The following is a 15,990-nucleotide window of genomic DNA, read 5'->3' on the forward strand; positions in this document are numbered from 1 at the left end:
TTATTAAATGAGCTATTTCCTATAAAAGTTGATATAGTTTGATAGCATTTTTTTGAATTTAGTAAGGTCTGGATTTACTTTATTATTCATAAAATTAAAAACTATTTCTAGTTGAGTATCAATCTATTTCGGTATCTTTTAGTAGCATGTATATTTCCTTCAAATTAAGGAATGAAATTAACTCTTGCTGAGAATCAGTAAGCAGGATGTCAAGATTAAGGTGTTTTGGTTGAAGGTGATATAGATATATGAAGGTGTTTTCTCTTGTTTTCATAATCTCTCTTATAGAATATCCCAGTATAATTTCCTAAGTGTGAATTGACTCTGACTTTATCTTTCCAGGGGTCATTCTTCTCTCCAAGGCACAGTCAAGTCTTCCAAGGATATAGATGTTGAAAAGGAGCAAATGAGGGTGCTTGAAGGAAGGACCAGTGGAGACATCCTTGTGTTAAACAGCCTCAGTAAATGTTATGGAAGCTTTTTTAAGAAGACTATGGCTGTGCAAGATATTAGTTTAGGCATATCAAGAGGAGAGGTAGCAAAGCTTCTCTTTTTTTATCCTTTTCTGTTGTGAACCTGTATAATTCAAACTGCTGACCTGTTTGTGATGTTCTCAGAATAGCTGAAATCATGGCTATATTCAACCTTTACATTTCAAGAATTTTCACAGTCATAGGAGAAAAACCAAAAAGAGGATCCATTGGCTCTTTCCATAGTGAAATCACTGTTGATTGATAACATTTGTTTTATTTCATAATTTTTTAAATTTTATGTTACTCAGTAGTTTTCAGTATGGTTTGGACTATGGTATGTCTTTTTTAAAAATTAGTTGTAGATAGACACAGTACCTTTAATTTATTTATCATTATGTGGTACTGAGAATCGAACCCAGTGCCTCACACATTTAAGCAAGCCCTGTACCACTGAGCTCCACCCCCAGCTCTGGGATATCATTTTATTAAGTGAAAGTATATTATAGTTAATAAAGGAAACTGCTTTTTTACTCTCATTTTGACTTCAATACTTTTTAAGTGTACAGTTAAGCCCAACTAATAAAATGCTACTCTAGAAAACCAAAGAATATTTTTCATACACCATTGCAAGAGCTGGGAATTTTTTTCATGGCTATGGCATTAATTCTAGGAGAAATCTTTAATCAGAACTGACAGAAGCCATATAAATTGTCCCTGATTTGTACTTAATGCATAAAGGGAAATCAATTCTGGAAATGATTACCTTTAATTAACTGTTAAAAATAAAAGAGCACCTTGCATGCATATTGTTCCAAGCTCCTGAGAATTTCAAAGTAGGCTATATTGTTATCTGATTGGCACCCATTCCCTGCCTTTGAGAGGAGAATAGACATTTCAGATATGAGTATTCTGAGGGGTAAAAAGGCAAAGAGAACAGCCTAAAGCATTCTGGGAGTATCCTTATACCAAAGACTATGATTTCTGGTAGAAAAATGGTAAGGATGTGTTTACTTATAGCTGTTCTTTCTACTGCTTTAAGACTGGCTCTGCAGTCTAACCTATTTTATTTGAACATTTTTCACCCTTGTTTTGAAATTAATTAAAATCAATATTAATTTGCTGCTACGGCTCTATGGTAGGTTTAAGCTAAGGAGTAAGTGAAAAACTTGAAAATATTCATAAGAATGATGACTTATTTATCTGATATGAGATGCCATATAAATTTTACTTTTGTGTTAGTCAACTTTTTGGTACTGCAATAAAACAGGGGAGATAATAAACTTATAAGAGAGGGGATGTTTATTTGGGCTCACAGTTCCATAGATTTCAGTGTGTGACTCATTGGCTCCTAACTTTGGGCTTGTGTTGGCTTATTACATCATGGCAGGAGCTCATAGAGAAGAAAGATCATTCAACTCATGGCCAGGTGCAAAAGAAGGAGGAATAGAAGGGAACAGGGTCCAAATATCCTCTTCAAGGGCACACCTTCAATGACCTGACACTATCCACTAGGCCCTACCTCCTAACAGACTGCACCTCTTCCCAGTAGCACCAAGGAATAGAGACCAAACCTTCAACATGTAGGCTTTTGGAGACATTCAAGTTGCGAATTGTTATAAGTTTTATATGCTAAGCTTTTATGAGCATCACAGTTTAGTCACTCAGATGGGAAGTAATTTGTAAAAGCCTTCAGAAAATAGAAATGACTGAGGTATGAACCTGTCCCTTTAGGAATAACCAACTGGATAGGAAACCAAAGATCATAAACACAGTATTACACAACAGCATAAGCTTTGTCCCAAGGCAGGATAGGATTAGAAGATGTATGAGTGGTACTGTCTATAGTGCTTTACATCTTAAAGAATGTACAAGGAAAGTAGAAGGACAATTGCAGGGGGAGAGCTTTATTTCAAAGGTAGCTTTATGGCTAAGCCTTAAAACAGAGATACCATCTGGTTGGCCTGGTGGTGGTATGCCTTGGAGCACCCAGCTATGGCCTGACTGACATCAATGACATGGGACAGGCCTGGACTGAGATAAAACCATATTTCTGATATGGGTAATTGGGAGAAATGTGGTTATTAAAGCAAGTGGCAATTCAGACAGTGGCATTCAGAGGCCTGATGTAGAGTACTGTGATAGCTAGGTGTGGCATGCTGACAGAAATCCATAAGTAGTCACTTTCTAAGATCCCAGAAGCCAGGAAGCCAGTATATGAAAATAGATAGAATCACCTACTCATTCAAAAACTGTCTGGGAAGGAGATGGGCAAGAATCATATTCTCAGGCGCCATGTTGAATTCTCAAGCAGAGTATATACCTGGAAGCACAAGACTACATCTAGAAAAAAGAACCAGGAGGCCAATTTTTACATGGAATATATGATAGGATTGGACCAAGAAATAAGTTGATGAGTGTTAAGAGCATAAAACTAAGGGTCATCTTCTGAGTGTCAGGATTTGCTTTGAGCTAGGAACGAATTTGTAACCTCTTCAGTACTCTTCAAGGAAGGTATACAGCTACAAGCAATGTACATATGGAGAGTGAAAAATGAAATTTTTTTAAAAAAAAAGCATTTTGGAATATACAGAAATGAATATCAAGAGCATAATTATTTCTACAAAGATATGACTTTCAAAGACTGTCATCTCTGCATAATTTGGGATAGTTAGCATTTACTTCTCATTCTTTTAAGTTTTCCATATATGAATTTACTTGTCTATAAGTGAATGCTATAGTTTTTATACTATTTAAATGCTGTGATGATCTTGAAAGTATTGTGTAAACCATAAAATGCTTTACAATGTGTGATTCTTTAAAATGTACAAATATCACATATCAATAATGTCAATTCAAAGTTGACTCAGAGAAAATGTATAATGTCATTATCATTATTTTTAACCTATTTTATTTAACTTCATTTTTCCCTTAGTGCTTTGGACTCTTAGGAGTGAATGGAGCTGGGAAGAGCACTACATTCAAAGTTTTGAATGGTGAAATTCCTCCAAGTTCAGGACATGCTGTTGTTAGGACTCCCATGGGGTAAGATCAAGATTTAATTATTTTGCTGTGCTGCCTAAGCAGGAAATAATCAAGCCCAGAGAAACCCCACATTCTTTCTGCCCTGTGGAATAAAGTTTGAAAGCACAATTTTCCTCCAAATTTATCTTCAAATCACCACTTCTCCAAAAGGATAAGGGTGTCCATAATGTGAATGGAGCTCAACCTGATAGCCAGAGCAAAGGATCAGGAAGGTATTGTCACAAAGAAGCTGAGGGCAGACATCTCTGAGAGGCACCAGATTGCAGTTGAGATGTCTGTATGTAACTCAGGTGAGCAGAAAATAGCCAAGGGTTGATTCTTCTTGCTTCTATGGATAAATCTTTCAATGTCTCCACCACCTCATTCTGTAATTCCTTATGAAATCTGTGCTCAATTTGGAGCTTTTCCTCTGAGACCTGAGGACTTTGCTCCTCTTTCTGCCTATATGTGGTGGCAGCATGTCCTCCTCTTTCCTGAGCTATAATCAGGACTAACATTTGTGGTTTTCTCTCTTCTACAAAGGGAGATTACTTGCTCCCCACTTTTCTGAGGCTGGATTTGCTACTTGATTCCTGTTATAAATTTGACTTAATAGGAAACTTGGTTCAATACCAGACTAAACTCTTAATACTTTTAGCTTCACAGCTGTTTTCTAGTTGTTCCTTCTCCACAAGCAACCCATGTGCACCCCCTGTGCATGTCCCCATATCCTAGTCTGTTTTCAATACTGTGTTGCAAGGCCCCGGGCATAGATCTTTTTATTTTCCTACTATAGCAAACTCTCTGTAATTTAATGATACATTTCAATTTCTATGAAATTATGAAATGAAAGACCTGTTTTCTGTGCATTCTCTGAAGGTCATTATATGACTATCCACCAAGTTATCATGAAGTTATTTGATTTCATAGGGTGTGCTGGGGATCAGAGAATCATTTCTACATAGATTTGAGAAAATGTGCTTTAGATTTTTAACTTTTTTATGGCTTCAGATGTAGTAATTGAATAAAAAAAGGTTCAGAAATATAATCACCCATCAATTAGCTACTTCTTCAAATCAACAAATATTCATTGTCTGCCTGTGTTGTGTCAGGAGAATGAAAATTTTTTCCTAAAATCCATTACTGATATTTGCGTATCTCCTGTCAGTTTAATTTAAAGAACCATACAACTAATTTTATATGTTTTCTCTGTGTCTGTTTATGTGTGTATAAGTGTGGTTGTTTATGTAGAAAGACATATACATGCTTCCAATTCAGATAAAATTTAAAAGATTGTTTCATTTCACTTATACATTTTATAGTCTTCTTCTATGATTATAAGTTTAAGTTTTTCAAATTGATGGGCATGAAATCTCCCTTTTATTTGCACTTCATTGATTCTGTCTGAACTCGAGTACCTTTCTTGTATATATTTGTTACATACCTTTCCTTTCTATCATTTGCAATTATATCCCTCAACCTTTTGTGTGTATTGTAACTTTTTTGTTACTTATAAATATAGGAATTTGTTATATACTCTGCTGAAATATAATCTTTTGTATGTTTTCCCTGATTTTTTCTTCTTTCTTTTTCTTTCTTCCTTTCTTTCTTTCTTTCTTTCTTTCTTTCTTTCTTTCTTTCTTTCTTTCTTTCTTTCTTTCTTTCTTTCTTTCTTTTTCCTTTCTTTCTTTTTTCTTTTTTCTTCTCTTCTCTTCTCTTCTCTTCTCTTCTCTTCTCTTCTCTTCTCTTCTCTTCTCTTCTCTTCTTTTCTTTTCTTTTCTTTTCTTTTCTTTTCTTACCAGGGATTGAACTCAGGGTCACTTAACCACTGAGCACATCTCCAGAACATTTTATGTTTTTTATTTTGAGACAGAGTTTCACTAAGTTGCTTAGGGCCTAACTAAGTTGCTGAGGCTGGCTTTGAACTCAAATTCCTTCTGCCTCAGCCTCCCAAGCTGCTGGAATTACAGGTGTGCCTTACCATGCCTGATACGTTTTGCATGTTTTAAATATTCCTTTATAGTGGTATCTTGTGTTCTAATTTTTGCTTAAAAGGTACATATATAAATTCTCTGTTTCAGTTTAGTCCATTTGTTTTCTTTTCTGTGTTATTTATTGCTCTTGAATATTAAGAAATTCTTCTCTTTTTGAGGTCATAAGACTTTTCTCCATATTTTATTTTCCAAAGATATTTTTCTTATACTCATGTGTTTATAGTATAGTTGAAATATGTATTTCTAATATAGTAGAAATATAATTTGATTTTTCCCTATATAATTGGTATCTAAAATGTTTTCTCAAAAACATATCCTTGTCCACCAATTGGAAGCAGTTCTATTGTGTACCAAAATCTGATATTTAATATTTGGCTTCAAGTTCTTTCGTTTTATGAAGCATCCTACTGTAGGGGAGGAACAGATCTCTGCTCTTTTCTTCCTTAGTTCTTACATGGGTTCTTTGAGTACAGGAACCATATCAATACAAGGAAGATCAACAAGAGAAAAGAAGACAAGTTTTATTAATTTTGTGTGTTCATAGGGATCTTCAGAAAAGTGAGAAGTCTAAAGAAATGGCCAAGAAAATGCCTTTGTGCATTTTAGACAAAGAATGATAAATTTGTGAATGAATGACAGGACAAAAAGGATCTCTGGCTGAGAGTAGTTAAATTCTAGGGATTCACTAAGAGGCCCTTGGGATTGTAAAACCTAGTGGAAGATTAGAGTTGCAGCCGTAAGTTTATTTATTCAGGCTTGTTACAATCCCAATGTCCAGTCTTTGATTATACAAGCTACTTTCTTGCCCTGGTGCAGGAAAGACATCTTTATAGCTTGTTGCAAGTAGGAAAAGACAGGCCACAGGGCCCTTTCTGCAGTTACAATTCCTCAGGTGATTTCAGCTTGAAATTACCAATATACCAATTCAGCATATTTTGGGATGATGTATTCTGAGCTCCTCTAGTACATTGAATTACTTCGTCCTTTTCCTAGTTCATTTTTAGAATTGCTTGGAATATTTGGGGTACTTTTTTATTGCATACTATTTTAAGAATATAATAGTCTGCATAAAAAGTCACAATATTTGATTGCTAATCAATATTTTGGATACAATTACATCAAGTTTATGCTATAATTTGAGGAGATACAACTTCATTATGATATTTTGTCCATCTTATCTTTGATGGTGATTTGTATAAATACTTGAACCATCTTAAGAACATCATTTAATTATGTTTTGAAATTTGCCTCATAAAATCCTTGAATATCTGCTTTTAATTATTCATCCCAATAAATTTTGCTTCATCAGGAGGAAATTCATCTCTTATTTCTTTTCTTTTCCTTTAAGCTTTTTGTTTCTGGTTAGCTTTTTTTCTGGCTTGGGAGTTTTCTAGCTAACATTGCTAGTGAGTTTATGGGGTTTTGCTTTTGCCCCTTTTCTACCCTTTTGGATACCGCCTCCAGTCTGGCATTTATTCCATGGACCTTTAGGATAGAAACAGTCCTTCTATTGACAACTTAGGTCTTCATCTCATGGTTACATACGAAAAAGAGCTGGTTCCCATTCACTGGTATCTTGTTCTAATTCTGCCCTGCTGATCCAGCCTGGAAGGTGAGCAACTTACTACTGACCTCTGACACCTTTGCTCAGCCATTTTCAATATGATGTTGGGCTCTCTTACCAACTCAGGTAATCACATAATGAACCTGATTTTTGTCCCCTTACAATGCATGTCAATTATGAAGGACTTTTGGTCCCCATTACCTTGTAGGGGACAAATTTGTAGCTACTTCATGAAATTCAAACCTCATACTCAACCATTAGTGGTTTTTAGATCCTTCTTCTAGCTTTCTGTTTTGTTTTGCATCCACAAAGATGTGTATTTTTTATCGTGGCTATTTATTTTAGGTACAAGTTATGTAGAAATGAAGAAAATAAAAGTCCTTTACTCATAGTTTCTGTGTGTAGTGGAAGAAATTTAGAATATTGTGTCTGTAATTCTATAATAGAATTTTAATTGACTTTATGTTACATTTATGGATCAATTTGGAATGAACTAACATTTTGACAATGCTATGTTTTTCTCTTCCATAAAACATGTATATCTTACTAAAGTAAATAATTTATTTTTAAAAATAAATTTAAAAGTCATTCCTTGTATTCTATCTAGAATACAATGGCCTTGTCAGTAATTAATGAAATATTTGTCTCCTTTATCTCTACAGTAGTACTTCCAATTTCAGTTCTAGAATTATCAAAGTGATGTTAAATGACAATGCATTTTCTCATTTAATAGTTATATTTCTATTTACTAAATATAATGATTTGAGAATTATGTACATACTGTTCATCAACTAAAATAATCATTATTTTTCAATTTTATTAACATTCTTATAAGGAATATTCTAAATTTACATCTTAGCATTTATACACATGAATAATTTTATGGCTCTTTTTTGATATGTTTGTTATAAAGACAGTATTCATGATTATTTATGTCCTTACCTTTCTAAAATAAATTTTATTTATTAAAAGTTTTATTTACTTATTAGAAACTTGTATTTCTTTTCTCTTTTTATATCTGCATATTTGTATTTCTATAAAATAATCTTAAAGTCTTCTTCTGACATTTTTACTTTGAAAAGTCTGATATGATGAATTTCTTAGCAATTTAATTTTTTACTATTTATTTTTTAAACTATTAAAAGTCATCCTTCAAATTTGTTTTTCAACTTTTTTCTTCTTTGTATAGCTTTATCTTGATCATAAAACCATAATATATGATATCATTGCTATTATTCTATAATGACATATGACTTTTAATTTTGGGTTTTTCTCAAAATTTAGAATATTTTTAAATACTCAATAATTTTTTGCTATCATATTTTTGAAAATATTTTTTAAAAACTATTTTTGAGGTATCATTTGCATATTGAAAAGAACATCTCAATAAATTTTATACAATGAATAAACTTATATAATAATCAGTACTACCCTCAAGAAACAGAAGACAACTGTTACTTCATGAATGCCTTCCCATCACTTCTCATCAGGGCAATCCGATTTTGATGTATTTATTTACATTTATTTATTTATTTTAACCCTCTTATTATTATAATTATTATTATATACGAAAATGCTCTAGAAGAGCCCATGAGGCCACCTCAGCCAACACCAGATAATGGCTGCGGTCCCAAAGGAGGTAAAAGGTTTCAACAATATCCCATCCCCTTTTTAAAATTCCTTTTTTTATAGCTCTTGCATATAAGAGAAAACACTGGACTCTTGAGTTTCTGAATGTGGCTTATTTCAATTAAGAGTATATTACTTGGGCTGGGGATGTGGCTCAAGTGGTAGCATGCTGGCCTGGCATGTGTGCGGCCCGGGCTCGATCCTCAGCACCACATACAAACAAAGCTGTTGTGTCCGCCAAAAACTAAAAAATGAATATTAAAAAAATTCTCTCTCTCTCTCTCTCTCTCTCTCTCTCTCTCTCTCTCTCTCTCTCTCTCTCCTCTCTTTTTTTTAAAAAAAGAGTATATTACCTTTTCCATCCATTATTAGCAAGTGACATAATTTCATGTTTTATGGTTGAATTAAAATTCACTGTACATATATATCACATTTATTTTATCTGTTCATCTGTCAATGGACACCTAGGCTGGTTCCATAACTTGGCCATTGTGAACTTCACAGGTGTAAACACTGGAATGAAGATATCACTATATTATCCTGACTTTAGTTGTTTTTTTTTTTTTTTTCATATGAAAATTCTGTGTTTATTTTTTTTTTTTTTATTGGTTGTTCACAACATTACTGTTTTTGATAAATATCTGGGTTATGTGGATCCATTCCTAATCTTGAGCCCTTGTCATATAGCTCCAAAAAGTGGTTGTACTGAATTGCAATTATATGGGCCAACATTATAGTTTATAATCTGGCAGATACACACCACACACACACGCACACACACACACACACACACACATACACACATTATATACATATATATGGTAAAGAGGCCCCATTCTATAGGCTCTTTTTCCGTGCTCGTAATTGTTTCTTTTGCTGTGCAGAAACTTTTTAAATTTGATGTTATCCCTTTACTGGTTCTAGGTTTATTTCTTGAGGTATAAGAATTTTATCAAGGAAGTTGCTGCCAGCACCTATATGTTGTATTGTTGCTCCCAGGTTTTCTTTTTGCAGTTGCAAAGTTTCTGGTCTAATTCCTAGGTCTCTGATTGATTTTGAGTTGACTTTTGTGCAAGATGAGAGATAGGGATCTATTTTCATTTATTATTAATCAAATGGACCTAACATCTGTGGAATATTTAATCCACCAATGACTGAATTGACTTTCTTTTCAGTGGCACATGGAACCTTCTTTAAAGCAGACCATATTTGAAGACACAAAGCAAATCTTAGCAAATACAAAAAAAAAAAGTCCCTAGACAAATCTTAGTACCTTATCAGATCATAATACAATGAAGTTATCATAAAAGAATGAAGTTAGAAATAAATAACAAGATAAAAATCAGAAACCATTTTAACAGATGGATATTGAATAGTGCACTTTTGAACAGTGAATGGATCATAGAAGGAATCAGTGGAGAAAAAAAATCTCTGAGAAACAACAGAAATATCATATATCAGAATCTCTAGGACACTTTGAAAGTAGTCCTAAGAGGAAAGTTTATAACATTCAGCCTGCATAAAATAATGAAAACAGAAACAGATCCAAAATAAACAATCTGTCATATCTCAAGGCACTAGGAAAGCAAGAACAAACTAATTCCCAAAGAGTAGAAGACAGGAAGTAATTAAGATCAGAACTGAAATTAATGAAATTAAGAAGTAAAAAAAAAAAAAAAGTCATCCAGGTGAGGTGGCACATACCTATAGTCCTGGCCACTTGGGAGGCTAGGACAAGTTTGCATGGTGAGTTCAAAGTCAACCTCACCAAAAGTGAGGCACTAAGCAATTCAGTGAGACCCTGTCTCTAAATAAAATACAAAATAGAAATGAGGATGTGGCTCAGTGGTTGAGTGCTCCTGAGTTCAATCCCTGATATCCCCACCCCCATGCATAAAACAAAACAAAACAAAAAAACAACAATGCCACATTATAAAACATCAATAAAACAGAGAATTAGTTTTTTGAAAATAAAAACAAGATTGATATACATTATTTTGATATTTTAAAATGTGACAGTATATTATATTAAGGCAAATGTTCTTGCAACTAAAATTCAGGAAAAAAAAAGTAGAACTTTGACAGTATTGACTTGGAAACCATTCTGTATGTCCCAGTTTGGGCCACACTCTTCCCATTCAAATGACTATGGTTCTGTCACCCAATAATGAATCAATTGCAAGATATCACCATTAGCTTATTTATAAAAAGAATTTGATATGATCTCTAATTCTCCCTCTCAAACTTCACATTCCCCCCACCTGCCATCCTTTATTTTTCCATATGATCTAACTATTGAAGAACCTGGGCCATTGGACTTGGAGAGTTGCCCAAGTGCATAGTCATGATGAAGTTTAGCATGTTTCTCCATCCTCTCTATTTCTTGAAAGTTCAGTTGGATCCAGAGATTTATTCTGGCTCAGTTTCAAACCTTTGACATGTCTAAATAGGACAGATGATCTCGTCCATCAAGAAACACATAGTATATGTTTCTTGTTGTTCTTATTGTTTGTTTGATGCTTTGGTGAATTAATTGCCAAATGGTGATATTTTAATTCTTGTTTTTATTTACTAGCTAGAAGAATTTTATGAGAAGATACTTGAATTGTATTTTATTTGGTCACCTAGAGGAAAGAGACAAGATATGTTTGGAAAGATATTTTTTTATTGTTTTTTGTTTTCTATTTTGTGTGTGTGTGTGTGTGTGATAATCAATTGATTTCTAGTCATTCCCTGAAAGTACATAATTCTGGATGTGTTCTGATAGAATTAGAAAATATCACAAACGTTATCTTATGATTTCTTATCTGTTTTGTCTTTAGGATAGCTCTGGTCCTTCCTCTCCCCATCTTCCTCTGGTTGTTTCCTCATTCATATTCTAGAAATAATAATAATTTATATATTTAAATGAAGGCTCAATGATATCCTAGTTTGTCCAGCAATAGGTATGTAATTGTCATGTAAGAAATATCTCTTTTCCTAACTTACATGAAAAAAGTTGCATATCTGAAAACAAATCTATTTTACTCCAAATGCTAGTTTATAGCTATTTACTGCTGTCTGTGGTCTGTGAGTAGAGAATGCAGTTATACTTTTGTAGTCTATGTCAATATATGAAAACAACTTTAAGAACTAGGTATTGTCTAGAGCAAAAACAGAATTTATTTGTTGAGTGAGTATTTGAGATTTATATGTATAAAGCCAGCATGCTGCTTAATATTCTAAAAGAGAAGCACACTGTATGGAATAGAATTTCTCTTTGGTGTTATGTTGTGGATTTTTCCTTGTTGTCATAGAGATAAGAAGTAAGAGGTTTTTTTTTTTAATTGATTGAGGAAGCATTTTATTTTTATTTTTCTAACTCCCTTATGTACAAATACATATGGACAGAAAAGTCTAAACTTTAAAAAGAATTTTTTAAAAAACAGGTTTATTTTTCCGTATCTGGAAGACTGACTCTCTCCTTTATTATTCCATTCCATCATTTGTAAAATAATTGGAAAATGAAATTCAAATAACTGCTCTTGAAAGGAAGAATAAATTTGCATCCACATAATGGTCCAAGAGTCCCTTATTATGCTACATATCTGTGTAATTAGTTTAATTATAACTAAATCACACTTGCATTAATTATATTTTTAACCTTGATTATTTGTAATGTTAATTGCACATTGGTATTCAAGGAATTAAATAGGTAATTAGAAGCACAATGGAATTTTTAACTGCTTTGAGAGCTGGAATATACCTTCCTGCCCATGAAGCTCATAACTGATTGCTACTTAATTGAAACACATCAACTCAGTCGTTTATTATATTAAGGTTTATTTTGTCTCTTCTCTGAGGTTATATTATATAAAAGTGTTCTTTTTGCTTTCTTGTTTAGTTTACTAATTTCTGTGAATGCATATTCTCAGACTTGAGAAAATGAATATGTACAATGAAAAGAACTTATTGCAAAAGATCTGATTTTGTTTAGAGTATTTCATAAGTTCCTGATATGATAGTGTTCACAAATTGACAAGACTTCTGTCCCCAAATCCCATGCATTTTTATTTTGTCATAATAGTGTTAATATTTTGGATTAGGATTGCCATAGATCAAGACGTATACTGCCCAGTTGGTCAGTTTCCACTCCTCTTTATTGATTCCTTTACTGGAGCTCTGAGATGTTCAGGTTAACTGATGGATCTGGAAATCATTGGAATCTGCAGCCCCTGGATCAAATAAATGCTAATCGCAAGGGTCATGATTTACTATGACTCTATATTATTTACCAAAGCATTAATTAGGGGCTCTACGTATTTGATCTTATTTCATAATCCTAATGACCTTGGAACAAGGATGCCAACCTAAGTTTATTGACGATTTACCTAAGAATAGGAGAATTGTACCATTTGCCAAAGTCAAACTTCTAAAGACTGGTGGAGGGTTTGAGTCCAATTTATTTTTTTTTTCAACTCTAAACCACATGTTCTTCCCAACTTTTCCCCCCTCCCTTATTCCCCAAATAGCCACTTTGTATAAGAGAGAGAACATAAAATGTGTGAAAAGGAACAGAAAAATATATTATAATGCAAGTTGTCACATACCAAAACAACATGTATCTTTATAATAAATGTTGTGATTATCTTTGCTTAAAAATTCAAACACTCATAAACTGGGTTAAAAATGACTTTTAAATTACAATACTTATAGTGGCATTTGGATAAAACAGTGGCAGTCTGTCAAATAAAAACAAAACAAAAATACATAAATACATTAATATTCTTTTAAATAGAAGTTAATATGAAGGTATATTTAAGGCAATAACTTTGCATTTGAATGGAACCACCATTTGACTCAGCTATCCCACTCTTTAGTCTATACCCAAAAGGACTTAAAATCAGCATTCTATAGTAACACAAACATACTAATGTTTATAGCAGCTCAATTCACAATAGCTGAGCTGTGGAAGCAACCTAGATGCCCTTCAATAGATAAGTGGATAAACTGTGATATGTATACGCAATAGAGTATTACTCAACATTAAAAGATAATAAAATTATGGTATTTGCAGGTAAATGGGTGGAGTTGGAGAATATCATGCTAAGCAAATAAGCCAATTCTAAAAAACCAAAGGCCAAATGTTCTCTTTGATAAGTGGATACTGATCCATTATTGGCGGGGGTGGGTGGGGGGATAGGAAAAATGGAGGAACTTTGGGTAAAGTGATAAGAGAGGAGGGAAGGGGTCATTAGGGCAGGAAAGATGGTGGAATGAAATGGACATTGTTACTCTAGGTACATGTATGACTGCAAATATGGTGTGATGCTACATTGTGTACAACCAGAGAAATGAAAAATTGTGCTGCAATTGTGGACAATGAATCAAAATGCATTCTGCTGTCATATATACCTCAAATTCTATATGTGAAATACATAGCATGAAAATGTTCACGATAAACTCTCAGAAAATTAGAAAGTGAATGAGAGGAAATAAGTGAAAGACCTTAGCTATTTACTCTTATTATCCAACAATTAATGAAATAGAATATATATGAAGAATGTGATTAATATTATCAACAAATAAATAAGTTTGAACACGATACAGAAATCTTATATAAAAGTCTATTTGTGAAGTTCTAGAATAATTTTCATTAAAACAAGCAACACGAAATATACTGTCAACATTATTTATATTTTTTTTCCTAGAGTTTAAATTCCTGTTTATAAAAAAACAGTTAAGAAACAGTATGAATATTTATAGTATTATTTTTGCCATATGATAGACTTCAAATGCTGAGGAAAATCAATTAAGAAGTAATTTTAACTAAGGTGGCTGGATCCTCTCAAATAAATAAATATACTCAAACCAAGAGCTCTCTACGTGCCATCAATATCAAGAGATATAATGGAAAGACAGTTACAACAGCATATTTGCACACACATGAAGTTCCTATGAATAATGTTAGATAGAAATATGGTCTTCCTCTGTGCTATAATCTAGATAACATTTTTAGAATAATAGGTATAATTGATTAAATAGTGGTGTATATACATAGTGCTGAATGGAAAAATTAATACTTTTATTCTCCACCAAATTTTATAAAGTAATGTAATTGCTATTGAAGAAGGTCGGAGGAGATTTAACACAGAAATTCTGAATAAATAGGTGTGTCTGCCTAATCATGACATTTGGAAAACCAACAGATAGCTAATTGCCCTAAGATATATTTCAATGCACTGTATTGATTTTGTAATAAAATAGTGACTTTCTGATTAGATAACTTAATCAATGGGATAGGAGGGAGATAGAGAAAATAAAAACAAGGTGATTTATTAATTTCACATTAGTTCAAAAGGAAAAGGAGAAAAATAAGTTGCTAAATTTTTCTAAAACAAGTATTTACTGTGACCCCCCCCCCAAAAAAATTAGAAACCATGTTAATAAACATTGTTTATTCAATGAGGACATTTAAAACATTCAATTATTATGAAACTCATAACATAGAATATGGGTATATTTAAATGTGCAGTTCAAATATATATTTAAATGTGCAGTTTAAGATTTTCCATAAGTCAAGACATTAAAATTTAAAAATAATAACAAAATTAAATAAGATGGTGTTGATAGACAACATGTAAAATAGTTTATAAAGTGATAATGAACAGGCAATAACAATAAAAAGTGGACATAAGACACAAGAATTGAACACAATATGAAAAAAAATGAACAATCAAATGCCAAAAATATTTGTCATTATTAATATAAAAATGTGAACCAAACAATAGAGGTATGTATTTCATGAAGAATAGCAAAATAGACACTGCTCTATGAGTCTCTTTGGAACATGAATAATTAAAACTTGACTGGAGTTCAGCTTGACAACATGTATAATAAGTGTTTGAACTATTAATATTCCTTATAGAAATTTATGACTAGAAAAATAATTGAAACTTGAGTAAAAGTGTGAATGAAAATATATTAATTCTAATCTTATTTATAATATCAAAATATTGGAAGATATCATGCTTCTACTATGTATTTGACAAGCACATTGATTACAAAACTTTTCCATGAAGTTACTTGATATTTAATGTATTTGGGTGGAAGGCCACAATAACTGAAAATGTGCCTATTAACAGATAAAAATTAAGCAAAATTACTTTATAAATGCTTCTCACTTCTCTGGTGCCACAAGAAAGAAGGGGGAATTCCTATGTGTTGTGAAATAGGAAGATGATGAGGAAGCAGAGCAACTTCTTGGGCTCATGTGGTGTTTGCTAAGAAAGAGGCAGATCAGATGTGGGTTTGTGTGATTGAGATTGAG

At 32.7% G+C, this 15,990-nt stretch overlaps 1 pseudogene; it reads left to right on the forward strand.

The window, feature by feature from the left end:
* LOC144368925 (ATP-binding cassette sub-family A member 13-like) overlaps positions 1–15,990 on the forward strand; it is a 398,370-nt pseudogene that overhangs the window by 300,364 nt on the left and 82,016 nt on the right.

This window comes from Ictidomys tridecemlineatus, chromosome 12 (assembly GCF_052094955.1).
Source record: "Ictidomys tridecemlineatus isolate mIctTri1 chromosome 12, mIctTri1.hap1, whole genome shotgun sequence".
Classification (NCBI taxonomy): Eukaryota; Metazoa; Chordata; class Mammalia; order Rodentia; family Sciuridae; genus Ictidomys; species Ictidomys tridecemlineatus.